The 26406-nt window shown below is 34.5% G+C and overlaps 1 long non-coding RNA gene across 13 annotated transcripts; it reads right to left on the minus strand.

Annotated features, from left to right (window-relative positions):
• Positions 1–9130: 9130 nt before the first annotated feature.
• LOC114315992 (uncharacterized) lies at positions 9131–18919 on the minus strand. 13 transcript variants are annotated; one of them, XR_003648004.2, is made up of 10 exons: positions 18641–18881; positions 16991–17025; positions 16790–16867; positions 16635–16673; positions 12501–12563; positions 11184–11446; positions 10653–10698; positions 10439–10510; positions 9690–9790; positions 9131–9372 (listed from the first exon to the last, which is right to left on the minus strand). It is a non-coding gene; the product is annotated as an uncharacterized LOC114315992 (long non-coding RNA). The 13 variants fall into 13 exon arrangements; XR_003648006.2 differs by having other exon boundaries at positions 12501–12568; XR_003648005.2 differs by lacking the exon at positions 12501–12563 and having other exon boundaries at positions 18641–18919.
• Positions 18920–26406: the final 7487 nt, after the last annotated feature.

Raw genomic sequence — 26406 nt, forward strand, 5'->3', positions numbered from 1 at the left:
TGTAGTCGATAGATTAACTAAGTCAGCACACTTCTTGCCTGTTAAGACTACCTTTAATGCCGATCAACTCGCTTTGTTGTATATGAACGAGATCGTTAGACTTCATGGAGTGCCAATGTCCATTGTATCAGACCGAGATCCGAAGTTTGTTTCTAGATTTTGGCAGAGTCTACAAGGAGCTTTGGGAACAGAGTTGAGATTTAGCACAGCTTTTCATCCCCAGACCGATGGGCAAACGGAGAGAACAATTCAGACGCTTAAGGATATGCTCAGACTATGTGTATTGGACTTCAAGGGAAGTTGGGAAGTGCATTTTGCCATTGGTGGAATTCACCTACAACAACAGTTTTCAAGCTAGCATTGGCATGGCACCGTATGAAGCTCTGTATGGAAGAAAGTGCAGATCGCCGATATGTTGGACCGAAGTAGGAGACAAAGCTTTAATCAGTCCCGAACTGATTCAAGTGACAACTGAGAAGATTAAACTTAGGACTGCTCAGAGTCGACAAAAGAGTTACGTCGACCAAAGGAGAAGAGAGTTAGAATTTGAAGTTGGGGATCATGTATTCCTGAAAATTTCACCGACGAAGGGAGTTTCAAGATTTGGGAAGAAGGGTAAGTTGGCACCTCGTTACATTGGACCGTTTGAAATTCTTGAAAGAGTTAACCCAGTTGCCTACAGACTTTGCTTTGCCACTAGAATTAAGCCAAGTCCAAAATGTGTTTCATGTTTCCATGTTAAGGAAGTATATTCGGGATCCATTGCATGTGATTGATCATTCTGGGATCGTGGTTAATGAAGATTTAGGCTACGAGGAGAAACTGATGAGAATTATCGATAGACAAGTGAAACAGTTAAGAAACAAGTTGATATCGATGGTAAAGGTTGAATGGAAAGAGCATTATGGCAAGGATACTACATGGGAAATGGAAGAAGAAATGAAAAACCGACATCCGGAGTTGTTTTTGGAGCAAGGTAACTTAAGTTTGGGGACCAAACTTCTTTAAGGAGGGTAGGATGTAGCAACCCTCACTTCATCTTAGTCATGCTCTCATGCATTTATATGATTTTGTCTTGTTAAGCTTGCACTTCAAATCTTGTCTTTGTTTTGCTTAAGTGTTACTGCATGCTTTGTCCCTTGCTTGGTGTGAGTTAGCCGAGGTCATCCTAAGCCTGGGTCGCACTTTTGGATCTTTTGGTTAATCTCCACTCGCACCTTGGCATATTGGTCGAGGTGTTCATCACCAAGACCGAGATGTGTATTATCTAGGCCGAGATGTTACCCTAGCACCTAGTGATCTTGTTCCTGGATTGGTATGACCTAGACTGAGGTGTAGCACATCTAGGCCGAGGTATGGCATAGCTAAGTCAAGTGTTGTCCCTCCTAGCCAAGATCATTGAGACCTTACTTGCTGAAGCCTTGTCCTTAGTTGAGATCATTACCTGCCGGAGTGCCTATGCCATCTTGCTTGTTGAACACGCTTTGTCATAGTCTGTTCTTTTCACTCAGCCACCTTTTTGAGAAGAGCCAACCGGCCGATGCCACGTGTCCCAGCAGAGGGTTAAGTCAGTGAGCTGTTGAGAAACACATCATTTTGTATCATATCCTTGTCTTTAGAGAGAGAGGCTCTAGGAAGAAGAAGGAGGAGTTCTTAGAAAGGGAATAGATTTCCAAGCTTGATCTTTACACCTTGAGCCGTTAGATTCGTGTCTTGAGGTTAGAATCTTGATTTACCCTCGTTGTTCTTATTGTTCGTCTAGCTGCATTGCATGATCGAGCACGATTTGTAAGCCATGCATTGATTTAAAGTTGGTTTCAAAAAGAGAAAGTGATATTCATGTGTTCTTGAATAAAAGCCTTGTTTGATCCGAAAGCTCGCATCTAGATTCACGTTTTTGTGTTTGTCTTCAAAAAGATCTTCAAGTATGGGTACCCAGGTCTATGTTTTCAAACTCATAGCATGAAATCCCAGATTTCGTAATAACAAGTTATGATTGAGCATTCATGTTTTTCTTGTTCTTCATGTTCTCCAACAGAGGGAAACCCAAATTTTCCCGACTTCATTTCCTTGAATATGGCCATCGGGACCACACCTTGGTAAGGAGGTGTGGGACCTTGGCCAAGACCTGGTTGGTGCCCATTATGTTTTTCCGAGTTGAGAAACAGTGTCTCGTTTTGGTCCGACTTAGTTTTGAAGGAATGCCGAGATCATTTGCATTCATGTAAAGTTTGTTTGAGAGTGCATTCAATAGACTTTGCCATGTGTTTGTAGGACTTGGACTCTTACTTTGACCCCGAAGTTTGAAGAACTATGTGAGTGGTATTTTTAATAAAGTTATGTTATGACATTTGATAAAGCTTTGCCTTGCTTGTTTTGGAAAAGTATTTGTTAAGCATGAATGACTATCCCTATTTTGTATATAAAGTATTAGCTTTGGTTTTGATAACATTCTTGACAAGTTCGTACGTGCTAAGGGACTATAAGCATTTGTAGCACAAGTCCGTACATGCTAGGGGACTTTAAGCATTTGTAACACAAGTCCGTACGTGCTAGGGGACTCTAAACTTTTGTAGCACCTTTGATTATGTCATCCCTTACATTATTGATGCTAGTAAGCATCCCTTGAGACTTGAAAGATTTGCTAGATGAACTTGATTTGTCTTTTGATTTCGTACAAGATATGATATGTTTTGGCTTGATAAAGATCTCGAATATCATTCATGCAAACCCCTTTATTGATTGTATCATTCACTAAGTATCCAAGCTCACCCTCTATATATATATATAGGTGACGAGCAGGACGGCAGTGACGCCTAGATGATTGTTGCAACTTGTTTTGGATTCGCATTTTTGTAGCATCTTGAAGATCATGCTTCTTGGCTTGTAGTTATTTCTTTTGTATATGTCGGCTTGAGAAGCCTTTTGATCAAGATGCATGTTGTACCTTATGTATTGTATCCAAGTTGTAAACTACATTAAGATGTATGTCCTTTCATTTGATCTATGTATGGCTCTTATGGACTATCTAGATTCAAATTTATTACTTCCGCACCTGTAAGCCCCATATGTATACTCTGATCATGTGTGACTTTGTAAGTTGGCCTTCGGTAATCTCGGATTGTTGGCCATTATGGCACCATTCTACTAGGGGCGGGATGGGGTCGTAACAGTAATGGTTCTAAACATGGGAACCGACAGAGATCTCTGTAACAATAGCAGTAACAGTACAGTAACAGTAGATTGCTATGGATGCCAGGAATTCAGTTTACAAATAGGACAAACATTCATCCAGTAAGTAATATCATTTCAGAAAGCAGTACAGTAGATCATTCAGAAAATATTCATGATTGAACATATCTTTACAACATTGTTACTCACAGAGCACTAGGCTATAGGCAGCTAATGAGCGTCCTCGGATGCCAACCCTATACAGTTACAGAACGAACACACACTAAGTTACACACTTGGGAATCAACAACTTAGTCCCTATCTTGACTCGGTGTAGTTCTACATCAATAACCTCATTAAGATGCCTTAAACTAGGCCTAGGAATGCCTAGGATGAAATAAGGATGCAAAGATGTAGTTTAAAACACTTCCAAAATTTTCAGAAAACAAGGGTCTCGCTCGAGCGTGGCTTTCTTCGCTCGAGCAAGATTGTCAACACAGTGGGGTCGCTCGAGTGTGGACTTCCTCGCTCAAGCAGTTTGTATAAATGCAAAAAGTGCTGGATGTTGAAAATCTCCGCTCGACGCTCGCTCGATGCACGCTCAAGCATGAGACACATCTTTCACTCGAGCGTAGGTTTTATCGCTCGACGTGTATCTGCGTGCACCAAAAACCTAAGAGCTTGCAATTTACGCTCGAGCCACCATTCCTTCGCTCGAGCGGAGCTCTGAACAAAAGACGGTTGCTTGAGCGTGGAATCCTTTGCTCGAGCGTGGAAGCCAAAATCTGGAATTTCCATATTTGCCTCCCAAGCTCAAACCAAGCATTCAACACATCAAAACTCAACCTTTTGGGCCCATTTTCTAGAAAAACACTTTAAACCCATAATATAACATGTTTTGAAGATCAATTTTGTAAAATCAAGCCCAAAGGTAAGCCAATTGAACACAATTTTCAAATAAACTTCAAGAACAAAGCTCAAACGCAACATGCATGTATTCAATTAAATTCAAAGCTTCAAATACATGGTCAAATAACTCAATCCTTCCAAAAACATGATGAATTCATGAACTATAATCAAAATATGAACATGCATGTAGTAAATTTCATGGAAAAACCTCAAAACTCAAGAATATGTACATGCATGCATGAATTCACTCTCAAGTTCAACTTTTTAAACCAATTTTTGACTTTAAACTCGAAATTGCCATGAACCATGCAAGGTACAACTCAAAACCATAATTAAGAGGAAGAACTCCCTACCTTAAATCTTAAATTCTAGATGTAGGAGCCTAACTTCTCAAATTTCCTTCAAATTCTCCTAAGTTCCAAGCAAAACTCCTTGTTGAATTCAACTTCTCCCAATTCTCTCCCTCACTCTCACGTTTACAAGAAGAGGGCTGAAGTGTGATGTAGCAAACATGTGTGAAGTGTGAGAAGTAGTGGCCTAGCATTAGCCCACCCAATGGCAAAATGGTAGTAAATGCAAACTAATGTAATTGAACTTTAATTAATCTAATTAAATCATTCCAAATCAAATTTTAATTAAATCTACCATAAAATCACATAAATTCTAATTAACACATAACACCAATCAATTTCTAAATCGGCCGCCGATAAGGCTTTCAATTCGCAATTCGAAACTAAAAACATGAACAGATCAATTTATGACAAACAGATAGAAAATGCAATCAAGCAACATACTCATGTGTTCAGTTCAGAATTTCAGTCTGTTCAATTACGTGTCATGCTTAATCATAGATTAGCACTAATCAGAGGTGACGGTTGTCACACCGGTGGACTGCAACAGAGAAAGAGAGAGACAAGATCGAGTGAGATTGTAGATCAGATCGAGAGAGAAAGATGAGATCGACCCAACCATACGCAGAGAGAGAGTGTGAGATTGCAGATCGAGAGCAGATTGCGCGAGAGAGAGATAGAGAAAGAGCTTCTAGGGTTTCCTCTGGTTTCGAGAGCTTCTAGAGCTTTGAGAGCAAATCGCGCGAGAGCAGATCGCGACGGGAAAGATCGAGATGACGACGGCGCTAGGGTTTCCACTCGATCGCGAGAGAGAGAAAGAAGAGAGGTCACGACGATGGATGTTGTGCTGTGTTGAGAGAGAAAATGAGTGTCGGATGCCTTGAGATCGCAATGACGGAGATTACCTCGACACGCTGAAAATCGCCTTTACACTGCCGGAAATCGCCTTCATCAAGAGAGAGAGAGAGTGAACAGTGTTTTCAGATGGGTTTATATAATGGCATTTTCATAAATAATGGAGATTAGGAGGGACATTTAAGTCATTTTGCTCCTCCCAAAACAGCTGCGTGCATAACTTGTAAAAATAAGCACCCCAATAGCAACTTTCCATTTAAGTCGAAATTTGGCTTAAATTAAGCCATAATCTATCCTCATAAGTTGTACCAAACACACCAATATAGCTTATGAGAGGGTAATTTATAAATAAATTGGGCCGAGCTGAGTAATGGGCCGTTTTATGGGCCGCGGTAGAAAAGGGCTTGGCAAGTGGACCGTAGTGTTAGCACGGTCCAAATGGAATGACAATCACCACGATCAGAGTGGAGTTAGTTCGGTCTTAGCATTTGGAGCCGAGGTATGATGGCTTCTCACGGTGGACCTCGCTCTGGTTAAGCGCAATCGTAGCTTACTGTAGATTAGCCTAATTTTCAAGGGGCAACCGAGGTACAACTGAACGAGAGCTGAGCTAGCTTGGCATTGCGCATTGGAGCACCAAGCTTGATTAGCTCGGTCTTAAGTTAACAGCCCGGTTGGAATATGCCTAACCAGGATACAGGCACTGAAGAGAAGATATGAGCTGGGTTAGCTCGGTCGTACTGTCACCCAACCGGGGTAAAACCATCTCACTTGGTTTAAGTAGTGAGGGGGGTGTTGAAGGATAAGCATTATCTTTCAGGAGTATGATTCCTAGGAGGACTCTACATGGAGGAGTAAGAGTCCTACTAAGATTGTGCCACACGGAACTTATAAAAGTTCATAACATCACCTATGGAGAGGTGACACAACTTTGATTCCTGAATTCACAGAGCTTTTGTGTCTATTGTCTATTGTGCTGACTTAGGCATCGGAGGGGTTTCCAGCACACACTCGGCGGTTAGCTCACGTTTGTATTTTCAGGTGGCAAAGTGACGACGTAAGGAGGAGCACAAGCTTGATCAACAGGATTATACGAGAAGAATTATTTCGTGCTCGTACAGCTTAATTTAAGCCAAAAGCTTATTTAAATTGAAAATAAGTTTTACCAAACGCCACCACTCATATGCAAGGTCTACCAATTAGTTGATTATGAATTAGATTTGAGTTAATTAAAGAAGCCAATATTGATCCAATTTCCTTCACTTTTCATTTAAACTTTATATGATGCATTTATAAACATACAAGTTAATGTAACTACTGCAAATATGAGATGGAAGGGGAAGCTAATGAGGATGGAAGAGGAGGTGATGGGGGTGATCGGAAAGCGTTAGGAGGAGAAATGAGGCCCCTGCGGTGGCCAAAAAGGGAAGAGAAGGCCACGATAATGGCTAAGAATGGGAAAGAAGTGGTGGCCAAGCGGTGTTGTGAAGGAGGGAGGTTCAAATTGCAAATCTTAAATTTTTTATTGCATCCATTATATACACGTGCTTTTTTGACAAACTATTTTTTTTTTCTTTTCTTGATTTATTTTAAATTTAAAAATAAAATAAAATAAAATAGCAACTCCACAACTTGATAGAATCATCGTTTTATGATTGAATACTAGAGTTGATTAGACTTCATGATCAAAGATTTATTCCCATCAAATAGTAGTATAAGTGCTTGTCCAACGAAATGCTTCTCAGTTCAATCTATCTACAAGGAATTTGTCTCCTCTACTGGGCCGAGACTGAAAATTTCATCTTTTATTTGAGGGAATCTTGCACCACACACAGTTCAACTTTTTAGCTGGCTAGCTTGGCATGGAATTTGGTGATACATTTGAAACGGTGAACCATATCCTTCTACATTGCTCTAAAGTCATGAAAATTTGCTCTGCTGCCATAGACTGGTGGGGAATGGTTTGGGTAACACCCAGTTCGATTCAAGACCTCTTCGTATGGTAGCAAGTGACCTCCATTAAAAAGAAATTTAGAGACATTTGGAAAGTAATCCCTGTAGTGGTTACTTTGATGCAACTTCCCCCCCTTCCCCGCCGCGTTGTATTTATGTAATTTTATTCCATTAATAAATGGTTTTTTGTTGACAAAAAAAAAAAACTAAACATAAATAGTCAAGCATATAGAATTTTTCTTTTCTTTTTTGAATTACTATGTTTTTCTGTATGACGATTCAATCATATAGATTATTGTTTTTTCAAAAAACAATAACATTAGATATCACCAGGTATATAACTTTATCCAATTCAAGCTGCCATTTCCGATATAGAAACCATCCAGTTTTACTGCCCAATAACACATCCAAGGCTCATTGGGTGTTTGGCAATAATTTACCAAAGTTTTGAAGAAAACATCAAAGCTTGTGTCCATTGAATTCCACTGGAACATTGCTGGAAATTTTACATTTAGTGGAGTTTAAAAAATGCCGCTATAGGTGTAAAAAACGCCGCTAATTCTTTTTGTGACGTTTAGTACCAAATGCCGAAGATGCGGCCGTCGCTGTAGCAATATGACATTTTAAAAACGTCGCCAGATTAGTATAGGTGGCGTTTTTTTAAAACACTGTTCTGAATCGCTAAGATGAACTTCAATTTCGATTTCGATTTCAAGAGAGAACTTCGAAATGATTCTGATGAATCACCGATCTGTTTCACTGAGACCGATTTGAATCTTTGAATCACCAAGCTGAATCTCTGAGATAATTAGGGTTTAGACAACAGAGAGAGAGAGGGAGAGAGAGAGAGAGAGAGAGAGAGAGAGAGAGTGGAGCTCACCGATCTGAATTGCTGAGATGAACTTCATTTCGATTTTGAGATGTACTTTGATTTTGAGACAGTGGAGCTCCGATGAATCACCGATGAAATGGCTCTGAGATATTAATGGGGTTTAGACAACGGAGAGAGAGAGAGAGAGAGTGCTCAAGATTTGAAGATTCAAAATAAGGGTGAAAAGAGAGAGGGGGGGAGTGTGTGAGACATGAGACAACCATTTGAAGGCAATTATAAAGGTCTTCTATTCGTGAAACAGCATCGATTTAATTAAAAAAAAATGCGTCGTTTATGAAATGCCGTTAAATATTAGAAACAACAACGTTTTAAAAAACACTGTTAAAAATATGCCACCAAAACACATTTCCTGTAGTGGAATCAACAGAAGAAGCGAGTTGTTTTTGAAACATTTTCCCTAAAGCTCCAATGGAAGTCCTGACCATAGTTCAGGAAATGCTCTCCAAAATCATCGTCATTCGATTGGCAACGAATCTTCAATGGGCTGGGAAAGTTTGGGACTTGACTGATGATATGAACCTCAAGGGTAAGGGTTGGGGTTGTGCAAGAACATGATTTGAGCAAGCAACGCTACAACATATAAGACTTTTGGCGACTAATTATTTTGGTCCCTAAAACCATTATTTTGGTCTCTAAATGATTTTTGTAACAAAATTAAATTTGTCACTAAAACAGTCACTAAAAGTGCGTCTAGAAAAGTCTTTAGTGACAAATGTTTGAAAATGTCACTGAAAATGACAATTAGCGACCAATTTTATATTGTCACAGAATGTTTGATTTTACAAGACAAACATTTGATCGCTAATACTTCGTCACAAAATATCCCAATTGGGTAGCGAAAAACAAAAGAACGACATTTTTAATGACAACTATATTCGGTTGCTAAAAGACAAATAACTTTCTCTACCACACATTTTTGTCGCTAAAAATCATAGTTGGGATAGCTAAAAATGCATAAAAATTAAATGTCATCCAATCATATAAAAAAAAAAGAAAAAAATTGACATCCACACATCAAAGATACTCTATTCCCAAATCATAATGAGTACATAGAAAATAAAATTTTACAAAAATAAAAATTCAAAGTTTGCAAACTGTTTGATTCTGCTTTTAAAAACCTTTCAAAAATTGACATATCAAGTTGCAATCTCAAAGCAAGTATCTTTGTCAAGTGGTATGTCATCACTTATCCTGGAATGGTACATCAATTGATATCCAATTCTTCACATATTTTTGAAGGACCTGCAAAATAAGATAGTCATTAGAAGATTATACACTTCTACATCTTAAAGAAACACCGGTTCACATTGTCACATTCTCAACTTTTTAAATATACAAGGATTATTCACCTAATTAAGAAACTCATTTTTTATTTACTTTGTTTAAGAACAAGGAATTTGCAAAAGTTACTGATAAGCTTACATGAATATTCAAACTGACTAAAGTATGCATGTCAGATGCGCCAAATAACTTGAATACTTCCAAATGTGTAGAAATATAAACATGTTGATGTTAGGTAGTTAATTATTTAAATTATTTTGCAAAGAAATATTACTAACCAAAGATGATCCGTCTCACTGGGGAGGAAAAAAAATTGAAGATTGTTTGCATGTGTTGCTGATAATGATTTCCTCTCAGGTTCTTTCGGAATGAGTTGTACCTGAGGAAGAAAAGAAATAGAAACTAATCAATGATAAAGAACTAAAATAAACTAGGATTTATATTTGAAGAGGATGCTCTAGAAAGAACTAGAATGTAAATAGCCATTACATTTCTTAGATCAAAGCTATGTATTAAGAGACATTGCAAGTAAATTGACCCTTTTTGGTTTTTCCTTTTCCTTTGAGAAGAAGTGACTCACACTAGAGAGGCAGAGGCAGGGTGTTGGGCAGACAATTACAGATTTATTCGAATCAGAAAAATTCCAAGGGTTAAAAAAAAGTGGGATCCTTAATTCCTTACTCTAAATGTTAAAAAGAAATAAAAACATTCACATCCATGACGGTAGCTAGCAAAAACATATTTTGCAAGGTCGGTCTCCAAATTCCCTAAAGAAAATGACCCATATTTGATGAAAACACTACCAAACCTTCATAAAATATTTAGCTATGTAAAAAGCAAGAAATTAGATGGATTATGTAGGATACTGAATACCAAGGAACATTACAACATCAACAGAGGCTTCAGCTGGGCCTTTGAAATAGCCGAAATTTGCAAATGATATATGGTCTATGCTTTTTTTTCCTTGAACTATAAAAAGAAAAACAAATAAATATGTATGCATATAACATGGCAGAGGGCAGCCTACTGGAGCATCCAGAATTATAAATCTTGAAGTTTTTATTTCAAAATGTGCTCTTCCGACTTCAACTGTTTTACCCTGAAGTAAGATTGCATAACATGGACAAATAAGCAAGCTTTAATTCTAAAGCATAAATGAATGGAAAGAATGAATACCGTTTGAACTGCTTAAATATAAGGCCATAAATGATAGCACAGCAAACTAGACACGCGAAAAATACCTTAACTCTCTCCTCTTCATTAGTGTCCATCATATATGCCATATACCTAGGACGTAACGAATAAAAATGATCAAAAGGCAATGAATAAAAAATAAATGTAAATAAATCTCACATACTTACTTGGGGAAGGTAACAAATAAAAAAAATGGGAATAAACATCATGGAGTAGAACTGGACAAAACCCCTTACGCATAACAACTAATGTTAACAGAGCCATGAATGATATGTATAATTCTAAAATTATAAAAAATTATAGGGATGGCTAAAGAAGAACTTGACATAAACCAAGGAAAATGAGGCAAATAACAAGACAATGTGGGCCGCAATGGATCCAACAGTCCGACTTGCAATTAAATGAATTAAAGCAAAATTTACTATTTCAAAGGACCTGAGTTCTTTTCGTATTTTTGTTTGTTTTCTACATCATGATTCAATCATTGCACAAACAACCCCCAAAATGCAAAGCTTGATAGATTAGCTAGTGCATAGGAATGTGCCAGTTATACATTTTAGTATAATAATTTGGATTACCATTTCCTAAATAGAAACCATCTGGTCTCACTGACCAGACACAAAGCCACAGCTCCTCTTGTCGTTGACAATGGCGCTCCAAGGTATTCCACCAGAACCTGCAGAAGTAGAGAATAGTTCCGAAGAAATTTTCCCTTAAACTCCAACGGAAATCTTGACCGTTGTTCAATTGCACTCCCAGATCCTTGCCGCTTGATTTGCAATGAATCTTCAATTGGCTTGGTGTGTCTGGGACTTCACTGATTACATGAACCTCAAATCTTCTGTTTTGTTCAACAACATAATGATGTGAGCAAACAAAGTAATAAAGTGCCAAATCTTCTAAAGTTAAGCAATTTATTAAGTAAACAATTGATTGGTCCGTTTTGCAGGAAATGGAAGTGGGTACATGTTGTATTGTAAAAAATAAACATCTTTCCTTTTGGATTGAAATCTCTGTTTCATTTTCATTGAAAATATTACCATTTTTTTCTTGCTCAATTTTAAATTAATTTTTGTACATAAATATATACACATCAAATATACAGATGCATGAGTATTTTATTCACATTTAAGAATGGTAAATTTCATCTGAAAACTAGCCATTACAAGAAAGAAGTCCCCTGTATCATATAATCCATACTACATTACATTCCTTGTAGATGCATCTACATCATGTAAGGTACCAAAATATTGAACAATATACTAAGGTAAATATAAAAACATTTAAAAGGCCACAATTGCTTCACAGAATCAGTTTTTGGTAGCACATTAAAATTTCTGAACGACTCAAAAAAATATATTAAGGATTATATTCTGTCATTGGCATGGTTGCATAAATAGGAACAAAATTCAAATTATTCAAATATTAAAGATGGGTGCACCTTAAAACCATAATTCCATATTTCACATGCCTTCAAACACTGATATTCACTAGACAAGTGTCTTGTACATTCAAATTCAAATTCTATGTTTAGCCCACAAAGCATAGGGTTTATGTGCCTATTTCCAAGTATCAAACAATAAACTGCACATACAGCGCATGGAGTAAAACATAAAGTGAAATTCGTCCTATTCATTTAATTTTTGAATCTTGCATATAGAGCTAGTATGTTACTAGTGAATATACATATAGGGAAAGGGATAAACATGTATTGAAATTTTTGGAAACTGATCATGTAAACAATCTAATAACACACACAATGAGCAACTAAGGACTGAATAAAAAGATACAATGAAATCAAACATTTTCTTCAAATAGAAGGCAAAAAAGACGGAGCTTTTACTGTCTTATGACACTATAAAAATGTAGATAGATGAGTGGAATAAAAACTCAACTATCTACACCATTGCAAAAGGTTGGAGATGGTGTTCCTGCTGTTCCAAATGCTTTTGGCAACCCTGGACTATCACAATGTGCAATTGCAATATATATAAATATATTTCTCATAAAAATAAGTAATTGTGACAGTAGAACATATGTTTCCTAGTAGTGAATGTGCAAGGTCCTTCATAAAGAGAGTTTGGCAACCAAGAGAGCAACCATATGATAGACTGTTTTCAAAGATATAATAAAAAATTAAATTCTAAAAAAGAAAAAAAAAAAAGAAAAAGAAACAGGTTTTGGGATCGTGTCATTAAAAAATCCTAATTACATGTGAATCAGGATTGGAAACAAGATTAATGGCACCATGTTAATTATCAGAACGGTGCAGTAAGAATGGAAGAAGAATCAACATCAGGTTGAAGAAAAACAAAGGTGGAATTAGCCATAGTTTCGATTCCATGAAAAAAGAGGAAAACGCACAAGGGAATTTATATGAATGAAAGCAAAAAGAAGATACATATCTTTCTTCTTCTTCTTTTCTTCTCTATTGCTCTGATAGCAAGTAAGAAGAGTAACAAGTGTAGACACTGCATTTATTTAAAGATGGTTTAATATAAAACATTTTCTGGAAGGAAAGGATGAAGAACAAGAAAGATAAAGAAAAATTAAAAAAGGAAGAGAGAGAGCTACTTTTTGCCAGAAAGATGGAGCTTTTCTCATGACTGTATAATTATAAGTGTTTTTTCATTATTCCTTAGTACATTTATAAGAATGTAGACATATATATATATATATATATATATATATAAATGGAATAAATAAGTATTTGCTAACAAAGTTATTCAAGTGAAGGAACAGAGCTGATTTTCTTTTCCAAACTAGAACAAAGGCACAAGCCTTGCCAAATACAACTTATTTTGCAGCTACTCATAGATTCAAAACAAATATAATCCAAATACTTCCATAGCATCAATAGAAATCCAAATAAATAGTGACAAACAATTTTTAACTGTTTAATCCAACCATCTCTCGTCATCATTGCAGTCATATTCAAAAGCTGGGATGGTATGTAATAGGTTGTCGAATATCAATTTTACAGTTTCGATACCCAACTTCTATTGTGCAGCCCCATTTTTGTTTCAACAATTGTTGATTCGTTCGAAACGTGAATTTTCTTGTCAATCTAAATCAACATAGCAGATGGACTCTATCTCAGACAAAATCTATCCATAAAATGCTATGAAATATCTTTGTTTCGTGATGTACCAAATAAACTAACCGTTAAAAGATAAATATTTAGAAACAAATAATTCATGGAAACTAGCCTTTATGATATTAAATTCAAAAACTAACCGTTGAGTGGATAACATATTTAAATATAAGAAAGTCATGGTAACATTCAGCTATATCATGTAACAAAATATTGAACAATAAGGTAAATAAATATTAAAAAAACACTTAAAAGGCTACATTTGCTTATCAGAATCAATTTTTGGCAACACATTAACATTTCCGAACGACCCAAAAAAACAACATATTGATGATTACATCCTGTCATTGGAATGCTTGCATCAATAGGAACAAAATTCAAATTATTCAAAAATATTAAAGACAGATGCACCTTCAAACCATATTTCCATATTTCACATGCCTTCAATGCTCTATGATATTCACCAGACAAGTGTCATATACATTCAAAACTCAAATTCAAATTCAAATTCTATGTTTAGCCCACAAACCATAGGGAGTTTATGTGCTTATTTCCATAAAGTGAAATTCGCCCAATTTGTTTAATTTTTGAATTATGCATATCGAGCTAACATGTTACTAGTGTATGCTTACATATAGGGAGGCATAAACATGTATTGAAATTTTTGGAAGACTTATAACAGAGACAATCTAATAAAACACACAAAGAGCAACTCATTTAGGGACCGAATAAAAAGACAGATTGAAATCAAACATAGAGCTTTTGGATTTTTCTTTTGCAAACTAGAACAAAGGCACAGGCCTTCTAAATAAAACTTCCTTCTAGCACTCACATATTCAAAACAAGCGTAATCCATACTTCAATAGCATCAACAGAAGCCCAAATGAGAGCAGAAAAACACTTGAAGCCTCCTTTGTCGAATCCATCGAAATCTTGTCATCTTTAGACTCATTGATATGGTTACTACGCAATGGGTCATGGACTTCCAATTTTGCAGTCTCCATCAAAGCTTTTATTAAGCAGCCCATTTTTTGTTTATGCAATTCTTGATTCGTCAGTGACACGTACTAATTTATCGTTCAAAATCAAGATAGCTGGCGGGCTCTCCCTTAACTAGAATCTATTGATGAAATGTTATGAACATCGATCATTCCATTGTGGCATACCAAATATACTCTCATTGATTCATCTACATTGTCACTACCCATTGAACTCATTATTTTATGTTCCTCATTTTTACTTCCATTGAGCATATCCTTTTTGAAACAAGATGGGAGGATAACAATTTGATGGCTCTAGTTGCAAAAATATGAAGACCCTTCAAGTGTTTGAGAGAGAGAGAGAGAGGCCATTCATAGAATACAAAAACTAACCATCTAAGAAGTACGGACACTTCTAAAACGGTGGCATGTTCATGTCAGACACCGACACTCATCAGACACTACCTAACATGTGTCCGACACTCATCCAAACATATTTTCTTTTTTCTTTTTTTTAAAATAAAAAATTATAGACTCAATTAGAGGGAACACATGTCCATTACTTAAATATTGTCCTATAGTTTTAGAATATTGTCAAGTCAGCGTGTTCGTGTCGTATTCGTCTGTGCTTCTTAGCTAACCGTTGGAAGCTAAGCATTTAAATACAAAGAATTCATGGAAACAAGCTTTTATGATATTGAATTCAGAAACTAGCCATTAGGTGGATATTATCTATGCAACATCAGTATAATGGAACAACAACGTTACATACACACACACACACACACACACGAAAAAAAAAAAAGAAAGCATATAGATTAATGAGACAATAGATTTCTGGGATTAGCTCTTGGGAAAAAAAAAATTAACATTTACATAATGATATGTCATGAACTGGAAAAGATTACATAAAGCAAAGAAACACCATGAAGTAATCATATTCACATCCATAAGCTTCATTGCGCAATAATGTACAATGTAGTTAATTGGTACTTGAAGGATTTGCTAGTACTATTATGAGTTTCTAACAAGTTTTTGATATTTTGTAGTTTAGTTGAAAAACATTGTTCATTGAGGGCAGACTCAGTGATATTCAATGAAGACAAATCTTGGGCAAAGTATTCTCAGAATGTATATAAAAGATTTCGATTTGTACATTTTATTTGTGTAATACTTATATGTTTTGGTTTTTATTATTTATGAGGTATTTTTGTATTTGAATGTGAATTAATGAATATTTTTACATTTTATGTTTTATATTTGTGAATATAAGTGGTTGTGGATGCTTTGGTTTGAGAAATATAATACACAATGCAAACTGGTAAATAAATAAAAAAACACTTAAAGCCTACATTTGCTTCTCGGAATCAGTTTTTGGTAACACATTAACATTTCCAAATGACCCAAAAAATAAATATTAATGATTATATCATGTCATTGGCATGCTTGCATAAATAAGAACAAGATTCAAATTATTCAAATATTAAAGACGAATGCATCTTCAAACCATATTTCCATATTTCATGTCTTCAATGCTCTATGATATTCACCGGACAAGTGTCTTATACATTCAAAATTCAAATTCAAATTCTATGTTTAGCAATCACAAACCATAGGGGTTTGTGTGCTTATTTCCATATATCAAAGGATAAACTACACATGGAGTAAATCGTAAAGTGAAATTCACCAAATTCATTTAATTGTTGAATCCTGCATATCAAGCTAGCATGTTGCTAGTGTATGCATACATATAGGGAGAGGGAGATTAACCCAAGTGGATAAACATGTATTGGAGTTTTTGGAAACTTATAATGTAAACAATCTAATAACACATGCAATAGGCAACTAATTCAAGGACTAGTGAATAAAAAGATGCATTGAAATCAAACATTTTCTTCAAACATAAGGCAAAGAACGTAAAAATTGAGAGAGAGAGAGAGAGAGAGAGAGAGAACCTTTTGATAAAAAGACGGAGCTTTCACTGTCTCATGACCCTATAATTGCAAACATGTTTTCATAACTACTTGCCATTGACATTTATAAAAATGTATATAGATGAGTGGAATAAATAACTATTTATTAACAAAATTATTAGGTGAAAGAACAAAACTTTTGGATTTTCATTTGCAAACTAGAACACAGGCACAAGCCTTGTAAATACAATTATATTAGCACCCTCGCCATTGCCCTGCTATCAATTAAAAACAAACAAATAAATTAGCACACCCACCAGTGCCCAACTATTAATTAAAAGCAAACAAATATATTAGCACACCAGCCAGTGCTACTGCTAGAGGGGAGGGAGGTATACCTTTACTTCTACATAAATGTGGTCAAATTGAGGACCTGCAACAAAATAAAACAGAACATGAAAATGAGAGTTAGTAATGAAGATAATGCTTAAGGAAAGGGAATAATTTATGTATGACAAATATCATTTTGCAAAGATCCTTTCACATTAACAAACCACATAAGCAATAAAGGAGATGAAACGTTTAATACATTTACTTGAAGTATCAATAACCATTATGTAAAGACTTAATCGGAGATACCAAAATCAACCCTTCGACCAATTAAAAAGAAATAAATAAAAAGAGCTACAAAAAACAACTGTGACAACAATTACAACCAAATATTAGGAAAAAGGACACGAATTATCATTCCTCTACACCAAACATAAAAGGAATTATCATTTTCATCCAAGCATTTTCTATTACAAATAAGGCAGAATCAATCCAATTACAAATAATTCAAATGGATATATCATCCCCTTTTCTTTGGAAGATGAAAATAAGAAAGTGCAAAATCCTATGCAATCTTGTGAATCTAGTGTAAAAGAAAACATAACTGAATATGATAAAAACCAAAACAAATAGGACTCTTCTTTTTAAATACAAATATATTAGAAAAAATAAACAAATATATCATGGTTTGATTTGGTTCAAGACTGTATCAAAGCCTTAAAATTGCGAACTGAACCGAACCATTTCGAACAGTTTGACACTTGGTATCTTAAATTCTATAGGCAATGAGTTTACTGGCCCATTGAAATTAAGAGTGACCAACTTAAGTAGCCATTTTTGAGGGTCAAATTGACAATTTTATAGTCCTCTATTTTGGTCCTTCTCTTTCACTCAGTGTTCATTTTTTCAAATTCAAATGTGTTTTCGTACATGACTTGGTTGAATAGAGTAGCACACAAAATAACAAATAAAACATTAATCTTAGATCAATTACTTTTTAAAAAGCATTGGGTAAGGGACGCATGCTTAAAAGTTCTATATTGAACTACATCTAAAGTTTGATTGGCCAATTTGGTAATAATTAAGAGGTTGAGCCCCCCACAACAAGAGGTTGAGAAAGAAATTGTTACTATTAATAAGTAATTAAACTTAACTCTTAAACCATCCCTTTTGTCCAACCCAATTGTTGGCCTACTTGAAACATTTCATCGAGCAATTCAAGAAAAATTTATTTAACTAAGGCCAACTTCCCCATTTTGGAAAACAATTTTTTCATAACACCCATCAGTTACTGCAATGCGAAAAGCAACATTAACTTATAATAGAACTCATTTGAAAACAAGAAAAACCCAAAAACCCCATTTGAAATCAAGAACATTAAGCCCTCTGTTTGAGGATTTTTTTAAGGTGAAAAAGTTTGACCCAATTGAATTTTGCAATCTTTTCTACAGAAAAATAAATAAATAAAAATGGTTGATGGTATGTGCATAGAAAATAGTACAAAGAGAAGACCACGGAAACAACTACTCAAAAGAAATTTATAAAGTGATCTCCAAAGTCACAATCTCATACTAATTAAAATCAAATATTGCATTCGCACTTTACTCGATGCCAAAAGGAACCCAATACAAAGGACAACAGAGTTGGAAAAATTACTAATTAAGAAAAAATAAAATGAAGTACAAAGAGGATAGGATTTTAGGGATTTCAAGACATACCTCTTCAATGAGAACTCTTTCGAACCAGTAAGTTACTGGAGAAGACAGAAATCTTCAACAACTCTTTGAGAGCAAGAGACGAGGGTGAGATATGATAGAGAGCAAGAGAACAGAAAAAAAAAAAATCAGAAAGAGAGAGGGAGAAACAACAAATCGGAACAAAGAGGAGAAATAGACAAGAATTCCAATTCACTTAAATTAAGATAGGAATAAATCACTACAATAATTCAAATAGACAAAAATCTGATAGGATATCAAAATTCAATTTACAAGTAGAGTAGAAAAATATAAAACAAATAAAAACAAATAACAAAATGTAAAGCTACAATACCAGAAAAAAATAATTCACAATCCACTGAAATTCAACCCACATAAATCTTCATCAAAACTGAACCAAAACCTAAAATAGAAATCACTCAGTTTGGTTTTGATTTCCAAAATTCACTTTTAAGAAAATTTACTTTTTTTTTGTTTTCTGTATTTTTATTTTAATTTTTTTTTATCGTCACTGAATTTTTTAACTATTTGTAAATATTAGACAAGCCTAACCTAATATATTTAAAAAATATAATAATTATGAATTTTAACACATTTTTCTATTTGGGTCACAATCATTTTATTTGGATTACATCACCACTCTACTGCATTACTTCAAACTCAACTCATATTTCACATTTTTCATAAAAATTCAAAAAATATATTAATCTAACACTTCCCAAACAACCCCTAAGACTAGAAAAATTAAATAAATAAATAGTAAATTATGAGGTCAAATAATTTGGAATTTATGTCATTTTGATCACTGACTTTTTAATTGTGATACACTTGATTTTGAATTTTAAATCTTACTCTAAACAAGAACAATCAAATATGTTTCCTTTGTAAATGGTCCATTTTAAGGATAAAATTGCCATATAATTTATTTTATGTTGGTTAACTTGTATGTTATTTGAAATGTAACGGTCGTTTTTAATGAATAACGTTGAGACTTTCTTAATTATAAAGTTCTATTTGGTTTGATTTTTATAATCTATTTTGATTTTTTTTTCTAAGAACCTAAAAATTAAATTGGTGAAAAAAATTAAAAACACTTCATTTTTATATAATTTTATCTTTTGATAGGAAAGAAATAATTTTTTATATTTATTTTAGTTATATTAATTTTTATTTTTTCAAAAGTCAAACATGGAGACAATTTTGATGCCGTCATTAAACTAATCTATTAAATCAAAAAATCCAAAACTAAAAATATTTAATATATTAAACATATTAATTACACTTTGAAAGTCTAATAATCATTTATTCTATAATAATTATCCAAAAATATCTAAAAATATCTATTAATAAAAATTCGGTGGTGCTACATGCACCAATTAATATATACACTAGTGTATCAACGAGTGTTATATTATTAATGACCCCACCTATTATACAAATTACAAATACCAAAATCTTCTAAAATTATGTCACATTATCTGTTAGTATACTAATTAATACATATACCATTATTCATAAAAATTTAACTATCTATTACAGGATAATCATCCAAAAATATCAAACAAAAGTAACCACACATTACATTATCATCATCCAAATACATACTAAAAATTGATTTGGTAAAAAAAATAAAATATAAAAATATAAAAGATTTATCATTTTATGTATAATTTTATATTTGGTGGATAGAAATAATTTTTATAAATTTAAAAATATTTTTTTGACATTTATTTTTGTCAAACTATTTATATTTTATCAAATTGGTGATTTTGCCTTTCAAATGGAGTAACAATGTCTTCAATTATCCTTATTTGAAATGAGATTCGAAATGCAAGGTTAAATGTATCACAATCAAAAGGCCAAGAATCAAAGTAACACAAACCCCAAACTACATGGACTATTAGTGTAATTCGCCCAAATTACAAATGTACCATCTTTTAAGTTAGCTTAAAATAGGATCTCCCTTTATAATTTTAGAAATTATATCCCACCTTTTGAAATTTCTAATTTTATAACAAATAGTCATTTCTATTAATAAATTATCAAATCAACTAACAATTTTTAATGATATTAGCAATTTATTTTAATTAATAATTCAAGTAATTTTATCATTGTATAAGAGAATAGTTAAAATTTTTAATTAATTCTATTAAATAAAAAATTCCGACAATAGTATATTTGTGATTTTTTAAACTAGAGAAAACAATTCATATTTTAAATAAATTTCAAATGATGTGCTTATAATTTAGTCAAAAAAAAAACCAAAAAAAAAAAAAAAAAGCCAAAGGGAAGCAAATTTTTGGAACCCAATTTTTAATCATAATTTTAATTTAATTAATGTAGACATTATGTTACGATACTATTACAGTTAAATAATTTTATGTAAGAATTTAGTGATAATTGTATTTTAACAAATATTGGATGAAGTTAATTTGATTTGATTTTCAAAATTTGTTTTCGGCAGATTTTGAAAAAAAAAATTAAACAAAATTAAAAAAAATAAATAAATACTTCGCCACTTCAAATTTTTTTGTTTTAGATAAAATTTTATTTTTGAACAACCATTACAAAATTTTGACAAAAGAGTTTAGTCCCCAAAACCGTATGTTGTAACGTGTTTGTTATTTTTTTTTTTGTTTGTTTTAATTTCCTATTTTTGTAAACTTTTAAATATTTTAATCATTTTTTTATATTTGAAATGCACTTAAAAAATAAAATATTTATAATTTTTTTCAGATTCACTAAATACAAAATTTTAATATATTTTTTTATTTATTAATTTTTTTTAAAAAGATTTTTCCCACACATATTTTACCTTTTGGTCATGTTTGATTCACAATATTAATAGTGAAGTATTAATAGTCCTAGTAAATTAGTGTGGTATTCACTATCCAATTGGATTAATATCCATTGGATTAATAATCCCACCCCTACCCTATTACTAATAATCCTACAAATTTGTTGGATTAATTATCCGTTGGATTAATTATCCTAAACAAAAATATTAAAACAAAAATATTAAAACAAATATAGGATAATTGGGCCCACGGATTAATAATCATAATCCCACACTGTAATCCACCCAATCAAACATTCATCTAAGTTATGTGATCTAAAAAAATTGACTAAAATATAATAAAAAAAAATTACTATAGCCAACAACAGAAAAAGCAAGAAATTCAAATTCAAAAATTATAATCACAATAAAAAATCACAATAAATCATAATAAAAAATCACAAATGTGATAATTAAAGCATACGGTACGCAATCCTTTCCAAAATGAAGTGTGTATTATAGAATTTGCTGTCTAACGAGAACCAAGCCCAGGCTTCTGAATTTGAGAGGTCTAACTTTTTGATATAATATAATAGACACATGTGATTCCTTATTTATTTATTGGGTAAATTACACTGACACCCTCTGAGATTTATATTTATTACAATTCTTCCCTCACATTTGCAAAATTACACTGACTCCCTTATTAATTTAATTTTATGTATGATGATCATTACAGTGATGGGGGAATTGTCATGAAATTTTAAATCTCAGGGAGCAATCTGTAATGAAACTTTAAACCTCAAGAAGGGAGATGTAATGTCCAAAAGGTGAGGAGAGAACTGTAATAAATATAAACATCATGAGGTGTCAATGTAATTTATCCTTATTTATTTATTGAATAAAAAGGCCTAAAACAAAACAAAATGGTCCAAATTTTATCTTACCCAAAAATATAATAATAATAATAATAATAATAATAATAATAAAAGGGCCCTAACTCTTTATCTTACCCACATTGGTGAAGGCCCTTTTTTTTAATATAACCTAATAGGCTCATGTGATTCATTAGTTATTTTGGGGGAGTTAGGGGCCAATCTTTCTTAGGAAACTTATTACCTGCTAGGTCTAGCCCAATTTAATGAAGTCATTTTTACAATTTTGCCCCTAGTCTCAACCATCGTCCTCTTTTGTCATTGTCAACATCATGGACCTCAACCACAATTCTTGTCTTCTTTCCTCGCTGTCGCTCACCTTACAGTACCATCCTCATCCTTCATTGCCATCATCGCCACCCCTCCATCATCCATCTACTATCTTCAACACCGTTGTTGCCACCATCATCATCCTCCATTACCAATCTATTATCTTTGATACCGATCTTCACTACCGACTTCAGATCTGGCCAATTTCAACTCCAATCTACAATCTTCAACCTTAGAACTAGATATATTGTGTATAAAAATTGAAAGAATCGGCCTAAATAAATTCAGCAGTGACAAATTTATCAATAAATTTGTTCAATTCTCTGCTATTAATTCATCAGTGTTTTGGTTGTACAGTGTTAGTGATTGTTGAATGATGATTGAATCACAAATTAATTTGATTATGGATCATAGAATGATAAAAATGATTAATTGACCATCCTACATATTTATCTCTTTACATTGACAAAAATGATAAATTTATCACTATATTAGTATTAAAATTCCATCACAGCAACAACCACATATCGAACAAAATCAGTGATAAATTTATCACTATATTAATATCAAAATTTTAGCATAGCAATAGTCCACAGCGTATTGAACAAATGAGCTTTCAGTGATAAATTTATCACTGAAACTATAACTAAAAATATTTAATGCTGTAAATATATACACAACAATCTCCAGCAAACACACAACAATCTCTACATTCATTCAGAACAATATATAAACTCAACGTTGAATATAGCAAATCAATGATAGAAGAGAATGATGGTGACAGTAGCGGAGGACGGTGGTGGTTAAGGCGAGTGACGTTGAAGATGATAGAGAACAGCGGTGGTTGAAGTGAGCGGCGTTGAAGGAAAAAAGGAGGGCATGTGCCGATTGGAGAAATCACTAGAGGAAGAGAGAGAGAGAGAGAGAGAGAGAGAGCAACGAACAGGGACCAAACAAAGCAGGGGTAAACAAAAAGAAAAAAAGAGCCTCAGGACTTATTGGTGCATAAAATCAAACTTCAAGACTAAAATAGGAATAGCTCTTCAAAGCAGGATCAACCAGTAAAAAAGCCATTTATTTTTTGAATAAACAGGTTCAAAACAAAATAAAATAAAACAAAAGGTCCAAACTTTATCTTACCGAAATCAGGTTCTATTGTTCTACCATTTCAATATTTTTTTGTATTTTTATTATTTCTAATGTTGTGCTTTTTTTTTTTTTTTGATTATTTTTAGAGAAACAAATATGTCTAACAGAAAATATGAATCTGAATATGAAAAACTTAAGAAAAAAAATAGAAAATCGTATTCAATCTCAAAAAGGAGCTCTTGATTAATTCATTACAATTAATAAAAATATAACAAAAAAATTAGACAAATTCTATAAATGAACAAGTAATTGATCCAAAAAATTAGTACACATTGAAAGTGTGGGGACATATTTTTTGAATAACGACACGTGGCCAAGGTGGCACCGATGTGCCAGTCGAGGCACCACGTGTCCTGGTCATGGCGCCGAGATGATCTCGGCTAGGCCGAGGTTATCTGCGAAGATACCGGAATCCGAGATGAACGGATAAGGGACAAGAGTCCTAGAATGGGAAAGAACCTCAGCCTAGATAAGGATAAAGCTCTTAGGGTGCTTATCTTTATCTATTGGAGAGTCCAAGATAAGTATTAAGCCAGCCATTGAAACTAGGCTTCTACAGGGATCTGGTCAGTGTTGACTATAAAAGTAAGGCACCCTCACGGGTCAAAGGTACGCTTTTTATAATCTAGTTAGTGAATTAAGCACTAATTATCATCTGTGAGAGGTAACTAAGTATTGACTTGATCGTCAGAGTGCCTCCGGGTGGAAGAACCACTGCCGGAGTCTTTTCTTTTTGTGACGGGTCATTCGGGCGTAATCTATTATGCTGGTGTTCTCCAGCTGAGTACCTGTTTGGCAGTGTGGTCAGAAAACATCACACACAATTTGGCGCCATCTATGGGAAAGAAAGGAGAATAGATGGCCAACGACGGACAGATAGAAAAGGTTGGGGATGACATCTCTACTGGGAGTGGTAAGCACATTGACCCTAACATGGAGGAGGATAATTGCAACGAAGAAACTCCGGATCAGAATCCCGGAGAGAAAGAAATCGGCCAGGAGGGCGACGTACCAAAGAAATCAGACCGAGACGGGTATTATAACGAGGACGACCTCCAGGTATGGAAAGATAGATGCTTGTGGAAGGACGACGAGATGAAGGAAATGGCAAACAAATTGGCAGACCTGTAAACGGTCGTCAATTTCATCATACAGAACAACGTCATGTAGCCACCGTTTCTGTTACAAGATACACCGATTTCAGCAACCAAAAAAAATGCCCAGAAAGGAGGGCAGAAAACAATTCCTCTAGTCCTCCAGCACACCAGGACCAAGGAACACTCTCATCGGCCTTCAAGGGAGGTCGGGCGAAGAGCGTCAATGAAGGGAGATTCTAGGAGGACATATTGTACCAAAGAAGCTGGTCCCAAAGAACATCGGCATGATCAACGAAAGGAACTTTGTTTCGATACAACCAATAGAGGTTGGTCCAAGAGGACCCATAACGACACCGGGAGTAGTGCACCAAAAAGCTTGAAGTCTATTGATAGCTGATCTCCTGGACGGACCAAGGAGGATCTGAGAGATTACCTCCAGAGAAAGCGACAAGATGCTGAGGTAACCTCTTCGGTCAAGCCGATAACACCATTCTCGGTAGAATTGGATAAATTTGAAGCCTCGAAGAGGTTTAATATGCCGAGATTCCAGATATACGACGGTAAGTCTGACCCTAACTTTCACGTTGGCTTGTACCTGAACTCAATGGCACTGTACACTGGAACAAGCCGTTGCTCTGCAAGGTGTTCTCCTCATTTTTTGGAGAAATCGCATCAGATTGGTTTCACAAGTTGCCAAAAGGAACTGTGAAAAACTAGAAAGGCTTGGCTGAGATGTTTATGGCCAGGTTTGTGACAAACAAACTACAGCTGTTGAGCGTAGACTCTTGATGGCTCTGAGAATTGGGGAAGATGAAAGCCTTAGGGCCTATGCCAAAATGTATTATGAGGTGTTCAACCGAATACCAGGATGTAACCAAGAGGTAGCGGTCGTATCTTTTAAGAACGGCCTGAACGATGATTGTTTGCTTCGAAAATCACTGGCAAAGACATTGCCAAAAAGTATGAAGGAGCTTATGGCCAGGATAGAAAAGTATACCAAGGCCGAAGAGGATACGCTGGGGACAAAGGCGTCAAAACAAGAAAAGAGAAATAGCTCACCGAAGTGAGGCCGAGGTAATGGTGGATACAATAAATAAGAGACAGGATTGAGGGCTGCAGAGGCAGTCACAACCGTATTCCGAATTCCAGTTTACAAAGTCTTGGAGAGAATTTGGAATCAGCCGTATTATAGAGCACCAGAGAAAATACCTAGCGAATTTATGGGAAGAAGTCTAGGGAAGCATTGCACCTACCATAATGAAGATGGGTATCTAACTTAGGGGTACAGAGCCCTAAAACATATCTGGAAGACCTGGTAAGACTAGGTCATTTAAGGGACCTAGTAGATGAGGCCAGGACAAGGGAATAGCAAGTGAGTCTGCCTCAGGCACTGGCAGCACCACCTCTCCCAGCACTACAACCGCAAGCAGGCGGACCTCGAGTGATCAATGTGATTCACTTGAAAGTCAATGAGAACGAAATACGTGGGGAAACTTAGAAGGTAAAACACTTACAGGGTGCGTGTCGGGTCTGGCAGAAGAG

This window comes from Camellia sinensis, chromosome 6, assembly GCF_055761805.1.
Source record: "Camellia sinensis isolate YWXY chromosome 6, ASM5576180v1, whole genome shotgun sequence".
NCBI lineage: Eukaryota > Viridiplantae > Streptophyta > Magnoliopsida > Ericales > Theaceae > Camellia > Camellia sinensis.